The following is a 12911-nucleotide window of genomic DNA, read 5'->3' on the forward strand; positions in this document are numbered from 1 at the left end:
TGTGACTTCATACCTCCCAGCATTGGTGTTGTCTGTGGTTATTTTAATAGGCCACTTTATTTTATACCTTAGATTTATCCTTGTTTTATTGTACTCTTTCTCTTCTTTCTCCTCATTCTCCTTTCTCCTTTTTCTCATTTTTTGCTTCTTTTGAATTGGCTTTTGCTTTCATGTTTCTATTTCCATGGAAATTATATGCCTTATTATTTTCTCTAGAAACTCCTCAAAACTTTCCATGTGTAATTAACAAAGTTTAAAATGATCTAAATCTTTAACTTTCCCCTCTGAATAATGTAAGGAACTTAGAATACTTTATAACAATCCAAACATCCCTTCAAGTAATGCTAATTATGTTTCATGTTTAAGTTTTGTCATATATTATTAATTCTATAATTCATATGCCGTTCTTAGTTTTATATAATCAGAATTTGTTTATATTTACCACCAGGCTTCTCAACATTCCTCTGACACCTCAGGATTTTCTACTTGGATTGCTGTCTTTTTTCTTGAATTTTACTCTATAAATTTTTTGTACTGAAGTTCCATTGGTGGTAAATTTTATTTTTGTTTAAAGATATGAACTGTCTTTATTTTTTCCTTGCTCTCAAAAATTTATTTTGCTGCACACAATTCAAATTTCATAGCTATTTTCTCACAACACTTTAGTATGTTATTCTATGGCCATCCAGCTTCCATTGTTGCTTGTGAAGTCTATCGGTAGCCCAGCTGTTATTCCTTTACAGATCATCTCTGTTGATTTTTAAATATTTCTTTTATTTTATTGATTGCAACTTCACAGCTGAAATTTGTTTTTAATATGTACCTGGAAAGTCATGTATTACATTATTTCTGGAAAATTGTCATCCATAATTTTTTAAGTAATTTATCTCCCCTATTCTTTCTATTCTCTCTTTCCAGAATTTCAATTACACATGCGTTAGAATTTTTCCATTTTATCTTATTTTCCACATATCTTACTCTTACCTTGTTATAGTCATTTTCTAGGACTATTCAATTTTTTCATGTTGCTCAGTTTTACTGTTTTGTTGCTTGCCCATCTATTGAATTTTTATTTCAATAATTTTAATTTTTAAAATTTTGTTTGTGTTTTCTTGCAACTGCATAGACATTTTGATACTTTAACTCATATTGATATTTTATTTCTTAAAATATTTTATATATAATTAATTTATCTCTGGTAAACCCAACACCTGACATATTAGAAGATTTATATCCACTTGTTTTATAGTAGATTATTTCCTCCTATACTATGCAATTTTATTGTGAGGTAAGAATTGCATGAACTGTATGTGTTAGAATCTCGAGAGATGTATATTTAAGACAATTTTCTTAAATATTCATATTTACATTTCTCATGCATCGGTGGTAACTAACAATCTGGAATAATTTTAGTGCAGCTTTAATATCTTTGTTATAATTGCAGACCTATGTAGATAGCACACATTTAATCAGAGACCCACATGCCTGCAGAGACATATGATTATAAATTCTAATGCAGTACTATTATTAATATTATCAACTCAGTGTTTTCAGAGAAATGGAGGTTTCATTGTGGGGTTTCCCTGATTTCATTAGCTCTGCAATATTTGTTATAATACATTCTTTTTTATTGTGGACAGATTTTTTTGAACATTTGCCTAAAATCCCATTTTGTGTTTCATTTTTCCTTCTGATTTCTAAGAAGAGGTGATGACTGGAAGTTGTGACATAATGTTGCAAAATTAAAGAAGCCATATGTCCTGCCTCACTCTCAGACCAGAAACACTCCTCATTTAGACAATGCCAGGAAAGAATAACATCTGTGCTATTTGTTTTGACAGTGAAATAATTTTCACTGGTATGTATACCTTACTTACATCTTTTTTTGTGATGTCTGCTGAAGACTATGACATATGGCATAAATAAATCAAAACCATAGCTTAAATAAATCAAAACCATAGCTTACCTCAGAGATCCGTGATCCATGGAATACTTTTCTTTGGAAAGCAAATACATTCTCAGTAATACAGAAGTTACTATTCTCACAGCTGTGTCTGTAGTAAAAACTTCTATGTCTAAGACATAGATGGCTTCAAAATTCTTGAAAGCAAATTTGGTTAAAAGCATATGTAAACAGTGTAGGGAGCATCAGAGCCTGTGGATGCTTAAGGTGTGTGAGTTTGGGAGGTTGGAGTGTTAGGAGAAAAGCACTCTAGAGAAGGGAGAGAACTCTCGAGGAGGGAGAGAACGCGGGCCTGCATTGGAATCTTACATGCACATGTAGGTCTGTAGTGGTAATAGTGGGCATCCTTTTGGGTCTTTCTCAGACAATAATGGAAAGCTCAAATGTAATTTCCAGGAACTGCCTTCTAAAGAAAAAGTAGGTTTGACATAGCTGAGGGCAAAGCCAGCTGTTGATGGCAGATACATGGGGATAAAGTCATTACTGTGGTGGACAAAGCTCAGTGAGCATAACTGCATCTTGCATATTAAGAATTCAGTGAAATAGCTCATTTCTGTCTACTCATTGCTCATAAGCCATATCCATTGTTCTAGCCTGTCCTGCTATTGGTTTAGAAAGTAAATGCAGAAATAATAATGATAAAAGTTTGCATTTACATAGTGATGACTACCAGTGTAGCATTGTACTAAGTGCTTCACAAACATCTTTGTATATTTGTACACCACCTTTGTGAATATGGTACAGTATTATTCCCATTTTATAAAGAATAAAACTGAAATACAGAGATAGTGTATAATTTCCTCAATGTGTAATAGAACTAGAATTTGAATGTAGGCAGTTCTGCTTGGTTTAACAATCCTACCCCTTCCTGATCAAAGTCGGTGCTTTACAAAGTAGAAAACTGAGACTGGAGAAATTAAGGAATATTTTCCAGGCTATACTGCTGGCAAAATGGCAGAGACTAGGTTAGAAAGTATCTTGAATTCTGAGCTTCAGCTCCAAATCTCTAACTAACTGGTTGAAAATGGTACAAACCTTTTTCAGTGAAGGGGATTTAAAACTGAAGTTATAAAATGAAACAGAATAATTGCTCCTGGACAAAGGACACATGAACAGTGTGCATGAAGTGGCAATGAGCTGAAATACACCATTCTGAGCTTTCTATACCTTTTACCCCTTATGGATTTTCAGTATATTCAGGCTTTCTCAGGAAGTTATAGCTCTTCAGGAAGTTAAAAATGATACCAAGAATAACAAATAAATGAACCACGTATATTTATTTTGAAGTATGAATCACCATTCTGTGTTTATTTCCTGGTTTAAGTTTTCTGTGATTTATATATACATTAAGACATGTATAGGATGTGTATTCAACAAAGTATGTCAATTAAAATACTGTATAGCCAAATGATATTAAATTAGCCCTATACTCAACTCTTTATTTCTTTAAAAACATACAAATTTATAGGGTCTCACAGATCTCAAGTTAATATAAACTTTGGAACATGCAGTAACTATAATACATAATGCCATCTTAATTTTACTAAGATCAAAATGAAAATATTATCATACCTTTGAAAAGAAAAACAAATGTTATTCAATGCAAGTAAAATAAAAGTAATCATTTGTTTTGTATTTAAAAGTCATAAAACAACCATGTGTTTACCTCATCTAGCTATGAAACATTAAGAATACAACTTCTTCTAAAGAACTAAATGATGGCAATTATCTGCATAAGCAATTTGAGTAAAAAATCTAGAGGGTAGGTGATTAAAAGACAGTAGAAAACTCTTTGAGGGACTTGGTCACCTACGAAGTCATTATTTCTAAAGGTATATGTTTCCTAGTTGGTTATATAGTATTTTGACTCAGTTGTTGAGATGTGTACAAAGAACTACTACTCAATCTAAAATATAAACAATTAGATATTCATTTTTTGAAAACTTATACCAAGCAATGTATTGAGTAGGGACTCTTGCCCAAGCACCTACTTAATCAGGCTGGGAGTAGCTGAGGTTCAGATATGGAGTATACCTGTCCAAAGCTGTAGAAATCAGGGAAGGAGGAATGATGGGACAAAGGCTGGGATATTAAAGTGCAAATTGCATGTTAATAGAAAATATCATTTTACATTTTTATTTCATTTTTTTTAATTGAAGTAGAATTGACATACAATATTACATTAGTTTTCAGTGTATCACCTAGTGACTTGACAATTAGATGCATTACAAGCTGCTCACTATAGTAAGTATAGAGACCTTCTGTCACCATATAAAGTTATTACAATATTCTTGACTACATTCCCTCTGCTGTACTTTTCATCCCTGTGACTTTTGTAATTGGAAGTTTGTGCTTCTTTATCTACTCCACAAATTTTGCTGAGGTAGCTTATAAGGTCTCAGGCCAAAGACACACTTTCTCATAAGAGCTTTTGTTTCCCTTTCAGGCCAAAAGAATGGGTGTTAGAGGCCTCTGCTTACTAAAAGAGCCAGCTTGTGTTCAGCTTGCCTCTTCCCCCATCTTGAAATAAAAGGAGGGAAGGTCTCCAACTCAAGCCTTTTAACACTGTGATGACGAGTGAGTTACCCTCTTTTGTATTTCTGTGAGTCAAAGAATGTGTCTTTGTTGGTCTGGTTCCCAGGCAAGCAGCTACCTGTCAGTGTAACCCACCTTAAAAGGCGGAAGTAGATTCATCGCCATCCTAATCCCTCAGGTAGATGAGCTATGATGACACAAGGAATTTCAAGGAAATGACTCTGACCATTATTTCTATTGCAGGAAGAAAAAGATGGCCTTGTGCTTGGGGATTTACAAGGAAGAAAACTGTTGCAAGAAAGACTTGCTTCTCCCTTAGACTTAAACATTCATAACTGAGAAAAATATTATCCATGAAGACAGAGACCACTGATACAAGAAAAGAATATAGATAACATATATAGAGAGATGTATGGAGAATATAGATAACTGAATATTAAATTGCATACTCTTAGGTAAGGAAAATAAAGACAAATGTCTTCTAAGTGTAAAAGGAAACTAGGAAAAACAATAAAACCTGAGAAAAACTGTCATCAGCTTTTCCTTGAATTAAATACCACAACAAAGAGCATTTCTAGCTCTGTTTCCTCTCAATTCTAGTTTTTGAATTTACTTTTGAAAAAATTTAGAACATTTATTTAGTATTACTAGGGTTACAACTTGATATTATTTTTATATACATGCAGCAAAAATTAGTATGTAATAAAAGCCATTATAAATGCATGTGACTAAAATTTAGAGGCCCTTTTCCTCACCAATGCATATATAAAAAGCGAATATGTATTCAGCATTTTTTTGTATTTGCCTTGCATGTGCAATTTTCTGTCTTCCAAGAACCTATCTTCTTGTAAGATAAATAATAAAAACTAAAATTTATCAATAAATATCAGACTATTATGTTAAGATAAATTGCATACCACAATTCCTGTGAAGAAAATAAATAAAATTAAATCACTACTAGGAAAAATGTGTTCTATTTATGGAAGAAAAATGGTTATTGTCTTTAATATGTAAAGAGCTCTTAAAAGAACATAAGTATTTTAACAGAAAACTAAGAAAAGGCTAATAATAGTTTACCTACCCCCTTAAAAGAAGGTATTAAGTTGGAAGAGCATACAAAAGTCAGTCTGTGATGTAATTAAAGAAATGCCAACTAAAACAATGAGATGATAACTTTTGTCTGGAAGAGTATACACTCCACAAAGGTCTGCCATATGAAATGTTGGTCACTGTGATGATAAAAAAATGCATTGATATTCTGCTGATGAAAATTTAAATTGGTACAAACTTTACAAAGTACATACCTTTGATTTAGCAATTCTAGTAAGTTTTCCTGAAGTAAGAAATAATTTTTCTTAATGGCAAAATTCAGCATAAAACTTATATGTATAATATAATTCCTTTTTGGGGGAGAGAGGGGAATTGTGTAACAATTCTTAGAATACTCTGCAAATACCCAACTGTTAAATGCTGGGTGAAATTTAGAACAAATTTAAATCCATATTTTCTCTGTGGTCTAGAATTGTTTCACAATATATACATATTGTTTTGTGAATAGGGAAACAAAATATTTTTGAATATTAAGTGCCTCTCAAAACTTATCTTTCCCACCTGCCATAATAATTTCTTACATTTTACTTAACTCTTCATAGAATTTATTTTATCAGACACTTAATGACATTGAAAGAATACAAACTTCTTAAATATTTCTGTTCAGACTGGTTGATGTGCCCACAGGACTAATTTCAGAGCAAAGAAATACATGTATTGTAAGTCTCTTCTGTAAATCTTTCTTAATCTCTGTTCTATATTTGCTATTTTCTTTGTTAAGCCTACATAACTTGGAAGTCACAGTTATATTCTGAGCCTGATTTGTTACCTAATATTTATAAAATCTTAGCCAAATCATTGGGAATCTCTGAATCTTGTGGATAAAGTTTAAATTATTAACAGATTGAGAATTATCAATCAATCATTATTTATAAATCAGCAAGACAAACAGGATGCATTCCTTTTTTCCTAGTGTAGTGTCTGAAACATGACAGGTTTGGTGACTGAATGAATAATTAAATGAATGAATAGATGGATTAATGAATGAATTAACATAGATTATCAATACCTCCTTTAAATCAAGACCAGTTTTTATTCATTATTCACAAAGTGTGGTCCTCAAAGCAGTGGTATCAACATCATCTGGGAGTTTGTTTAAATTGCAAATTCTCAGGCTATACCCTAGACCACCTGAATCAGAAACACTAAGGATTGGGGCCCAGGAATCTGTATTTTTTCAAGCTTCCTAAAATTTAAGAATCCCTGACTTAGGTTGTTTTTCAGTTAGTACATACTGATTGGAGTTTGACAGCTTAATTGATAATATGGTTGCCAGGCAACCCATGCATATGTAAGTAGAGTTTTTCTGAAATCAACACCCTATGCCAAAGTTTGCAAATTGCATTCCTTGGCATGTGCCATACAAAAACGCTTATTTGTTTAGTACATATAGTTGGTTGTTGACTCTTAAGCATTTGGCATTTGGACACTTTTCACAAAAATAATCAAATCTCTAAAAATCTTGCCCTCTTTTCCTGCAGGGTAAGAATATGCTGGACATTACACCTCCAGCCTATTATTCTCCCATTACAGAGACAGGGTATTAGTTTATTATCTTGCTTGAACTGTTGCTTTCCTTAATCTTAAACTGTTTCATGAATGTATGTGTGACCCATTTTTCCAGTTTGTCTGTGAAAGACTCATTTTATACCTTTTGTCCCATGTAATTATTTATAGCTCCTTATCTAGTCTCTAAAGCATCTTAGTTTGGATGATAAATAGATTGCCCTATTTATAGGTATTTGTTTTTGCATCTCCAGGCTCATCAACCCTTCTCAAAGTTAATACTGAAAATCCTCTAAAGAAAGATGAAAGTAAATGTGACCCTAAATATGAGCAGAGGAAAGAGGGCACTTCAGGGGAGGAACCCAAATCACATAGGCCAAGAATAAAATTTCTTTATAACAATATGGTTTGTCAAATTTTCATTCTGCAACATAATATATATACTAAAAATTAAAAGAGATGCCTTTAAAATGACAAATATAAAAAGAAAAGTGCAATCTGTTTCAATCAGTTGGAGAAATATTGTTACATTGGGGTATGACTCATAGCATTGAGTCTATTTCAGAAATTTGACCAAATTGAATTGCAGAATAATGCATATCAAATCAAAACTTCCAACCAATTTAACCCCCATATTTTGACAATATAATATTTTGGGAATCCAGGCTTTCATGAACACATCTATAAAAATTTAAGTATTGCTTTCATTGGTTTGGCAATTAAGACAAAGCCTAAATATAACTGTCCAAAATTTTGCCAAAAGTGGTGCGTAACTCTGGATGGAGGCCTTTCATGCATGATTTTATTGTTACCAAAGGGTTGTCCATGGGTCAGTTTTTATTTTCTTTAGAAATATTCATAAGAACTTTTTTTCAGGGAGGGAATATTGCTGAGGATAACATTCTTTATTTTATATAACTATAATTTTAATCTCAAACTTCTCATAGTTTTCACAGTTTTATTTCAAACATCTAATTTAATTTGTTTTGCAGTGATTTTCCCATGCATGAAACAGAACCCAATAAACAAAAACATTTAGATTTGCATTGCAGCAGTTGATTGAGATTTTATTCTTTACAAGTTCAATAAGCATACTTTCTAAAGACAAACTAATTATTTCAGAAATGTGTTATTTGTTGGAACATTATATTTTTCATGAAAAAAATACCTGACAGTTCAACCCACATAAAGAAAGCTTACCAGACTACATTGGTGCAGTAAAGGTAGTAATGTTTTTCTCATTTACAGACCAACACAGGGAAGCAGCTGATGCAACAGATGTTGGTGCTGTGTGCACGCTGCCTTGCTGAAGGTTCCCACCCCAGTGCCTGGTCTCACTACAAAATCTTCTCATAATGTCAGTGTGTATGTACACACACATTTATTGATTTTACAATTTTATGAAAACAAATAAACAAGTAAGAATAACAAAAGCTCACTTATTACCTAGAAGATTTCTTAATCAGTACTCTTCGTATATTTGACAAAACAATTTTGCTAATTGGCATTCTTGTGTATTAATTTTTTATCCTGCAACGTTGCTGAATTCAGATATTAGATCTAGTAGTTTTGGAGTGGATTCTTTAGGGTTTTTTATGTACAATATCATGTCATCTGTCAATTCTTCTTCTTTATGTTTCTATGAATTTGACTACTCTAGGTACTTCATGTACATGGAATCATACAATATTTGTCTTTTTGTGACTGACTTAATTCACTTAGATAATGTCTTCACGGTTTGCTACTCCAACAGCATAGTCCATATCGACAAGTTGGGGTCTCAACCTTCCCTTAAGATCCTATGAAGCAGAACTCATCTTATGAGATGAGTTTAAAGTTGACTTCAAGGAACTCTTAAGCAGTTTTTAAATATTTCTCTTAGAATTTGATTTTTCTTATATTAATCCTAAGACTGAATTCTCTCTTTTGAGTTGCAAAATATTCAGGTGATTTTTTTGTTTACACTTTGTATGATTGGGTTTTCCATGCTGCGGCAAAGATGATTTTATTAGGTATTATTTAGGGATAGATGCAAGGTCTCAGCTCATTCATATCTTTGTAGTAACAAATGTTGAATAAGAACATTAATAATAAAGCTCTTTGCAAAGATATAATGGCTAGCATGTATTCTAAACACATTATTTATATTAGCTCATTTAGTAATCAGAACAACCATATATAGAAAATTGGAATGCTTGTTTCTTGTTGGTGGGGATGTAAAATGATGAAGATACTATTGTAAACAGTCTTGTGGCTCCTCAAAATTTTAAAAATATTTATTACCATATGATGTAGCAATTCCACTTCTGGGTATTTACCCAAAAGAATTAAGAAACAGTCATGAAGAAAAATTTTCACATGCATGTCCCTAGCAGCACTATTTACAACTGTCAAAATATAGAAACAAATCAAGTGTCCATCAATGGATAACTGGATAAATGAACAGTGATATACACATACAATGGAATATTATTCAGCCTTAACAAGGAAGATAATTTTGACATACGCTGCAATATTAATGAATCTTGAAGATATTATCTAAGTGAATTAAGCCAGTCACAAAAAGGCAAATATTGTATGATTCCATGTATATGTAGTCAAATTCATAGAAACATAAAGAAGAGGAATTGGCAGATGACATGATATTGTACATGAAAGACCCTAAGAAATCCAATCCTAAACCACTAGATCTAATATCTGAATTCAGCAAAGTTGCAGGATAAAAAATTAATACACAGAAATCTGTGGCATTCTTATACACTAACAATGAACTAGCAGAAAGAGAAATTAGGAAAACAATTCCATTCACAGTTGCATCAAAAAGAATAAAATATCTAGGAATAAACCTAACCAAGGAAGTGAAAGACCTGTACTCTGAAAACTACACAACACCCATGAGAGAAATTAAAGAAGATACCAATAAATGGAAATACATCCCGTGCTCATGTATAGGAAGAATTAATATTGTCAAAATGGCCATCTGCCAAAGCAATCTACAGATTCAATGCAATCCCTATCGAAATACCAACAGCAATCTTCAATGAACTAGAACAAATAGTTCTAAAATTGATATGGAACCACAAAAGACCCCGAATAGCCAAAGCAATTCTGAGAAGGAAGAATAAAGCTCCCTGATTGCAAGCTCTACTACAAAGCCACAGTAATCAAGACAATTTGGTACTGGCACAAGAAAAGAACCATAGACCAATGGAACAGACTAGAGAGCCCTGATATAAACCCAACCATATATGGTCAATTAATATATGATAAAGGAGCTGTGGACATACAATGGGGAAATGACAGACTCATCAACAGCTGATGTTGGCAAAATTGGACAGCTACATGTAAGAGAATGAAACTGGATTACTGTTTAAACCCATACACAAAAGTAAACTCGAAATGGATCAAAGACATGAATGTAAGTCATGAAACCATAAAACTCTTAGAAGACAGCATAGGCAAAAATCTCCTGAATATAAGCATGAGCAACTTCTTCCTGAACACATCTCCTTGAGCAAGGGAAACAAAAGCAAAAATGAATTCATGGGACTACATCAAACTAAAAAGTTTCTGTACAGCAAAGGACACCATCAACAGAACAAAAAGGCATCCTACAGTACAGGAGAATATATTTGTAAATGACATACCCAACAAGGGGTTAAGATCCAAAATACATAAAGAACTCACATGCCTCAACACCCAAAAAGCAAATAACCCAATTAACAAATGGGCAGAGGATATGAAGAGACAATTCTCCAAAGAAGAAATTCAGAGGGCAAAAGAAACATGAAAAGATACTCCACATCACTAATCATCAGGGAAATGCAAATTAAAACCACAATGAGATATCACCTCACACCAGTAAGGATGGCCAGCATCAAAAAGACTAAGAACAACAAACACTGGTGAGGATGCAGAGAAAGGGGAACCCTCCTTCACTGCTGGTGGGAATGTAAGCTAGTTCAACCATTGTGGAAAGCAGTATGGAGGTTCCTCAAAAAACTAAAAATAGAAATACCTTTTGAACTGGAAATCCCACTCCTTGGAATTTACCCAAAGAATACAATTTCTCAGATTCAAAAATACATATGTACCCTTATGTTTATTGCAGCAGCTTTTACAATAGCCAAGATATGGAAGCAACCTAAGTGTCTGTCAGTAGATCAATGGATAAAGAAGAAGTGGTACATATACACAATGGAATACTATTCAGCCATAAGAAAGAAAAAAATCCTACAATTTGCAACAACCTGGATGGAACTGGAGGATATTATGCTCAGTGAAATAAGCCAGGTGGAGAAAGACAAATGCCAAATGATAGCCTTCATTTGTGGAGAATAACAACCAAGCAAAACTGAAGGAACAAAGTAGCAGCAGACTCACAGACTCCAAGAAGGGACTAGTGGTTACCAAAGGGGAGGGGTGTGGGAGTGTGGGTGGGGAGGAAGGGATAAAGGGATTGAGGGGTATTATGTTTAGCATGCATGATGTCCAGGATCATGGAGAAAACAGTGTAGCACAGAGAAGGCAAATATTGAATCTGTGGCATCTTACTACACTGATGGACAGTGACTGCATGGGGGTATGGGTGGGGACTTGCTAATATGAGTAAATGTAGTAACCACATTTTTTTTTCATGTGAAACCTTCATAAGAGTGTATACCAATAATACCTTAATAAAATATTTTTAAAAAGAAAGAAGAAGAATTGGTTTCCAGAGTCTGGGTGGAGGGAAAAATGTAGAATTGTTTTTTAGTGGGTATAGAGGTTCAGTCTTGCAAGATGAAAAGTTCTGGAGATTGGTTGCACTACAATGTGGATCTTAACACTTAACACTACAGAACTGTAGATTTTATAATGGTTAAGATGGTAAAATTTTGTGTTGTATGTACATTCCATATATGAAATTAAACTATATAAAAAAGATGATTTCATACATCTCAATGAAGCAGTAGAGGCACAGAGAAGTTAAAGTTATGGCCCTCACTGATGGAGCTGGTAGATTATTGGGGTTGGGATTTAAAGCCCAGGGCATCTGGTTCTACAGTCCGCCATCTTGACCACTAGGCCCCTCCCACCATTTTCTATGCCCTCTGCTCTCTTTGGTGGCTGTGTTAAGTATAGCTGAGACAGTGACATCACCTCTTTCACTGAGAGGTCTAAGCGAACCTGAGCTTCAATTTCACAGGTCTTCACACTTTGCCTGATTCAAGGCTATCTAGACATCCATTATTATCTTATCTATTTAACTGGGTTTTAATCAACACAGAAAAAATTAATTTTCCATCATAGTTATGCATACCTACTTGAAAATATGATTTCCTAGGATTTTGTTTTTGAGGATCTGCTGGTGCAGGTGGTAGAACTGTACTGATCCTCTGTCTTTGGAACATGTTATTTAATTAGATAAAGTTTGGCAGGAAGAGTAAGCTATTTTGTGGTAGTCAATGGCTTTATTTATCACCAAAAGGAAAAAACACAACCTTAGTTTGCAGAGTCATAAAATCACACCAAAAAGTAAACAAAATAGCTTAGACAACATCTCAGAAAAATCAAATGTTCCAGATCCTCAAAGACAACCACACTAGCATTAGCATGTGGGTCTCAATGCTCTCCAGATTCGCCTGATGCATTGACAATGTTTCCTGATAATGACAACAAAATACAACTATACCAGGTGCATGGAAACATTTTTTTCTTTGTATTTTCTCACACACTCCAATCTTCCACACAAACCAAAAATGAAAGAACACTAGCTGGCAAAGAAAATTAGGAATCATTTGGCAACATCTTTTAA

This window comes from Manis javanica, chromosome 5 (assembly GCF_040802235.1).
Source record: "Manis javanica isolate MJ-LG chromosome 5, MJ_LKY, whole genome shotgun sequence".
NCBI classification, from domain to species: domain Eukaryota; kingdom Metazoa; phylum Chordata; class Mammalia; order Pholidota; family Manidae; genus Manis; species Manis javanica.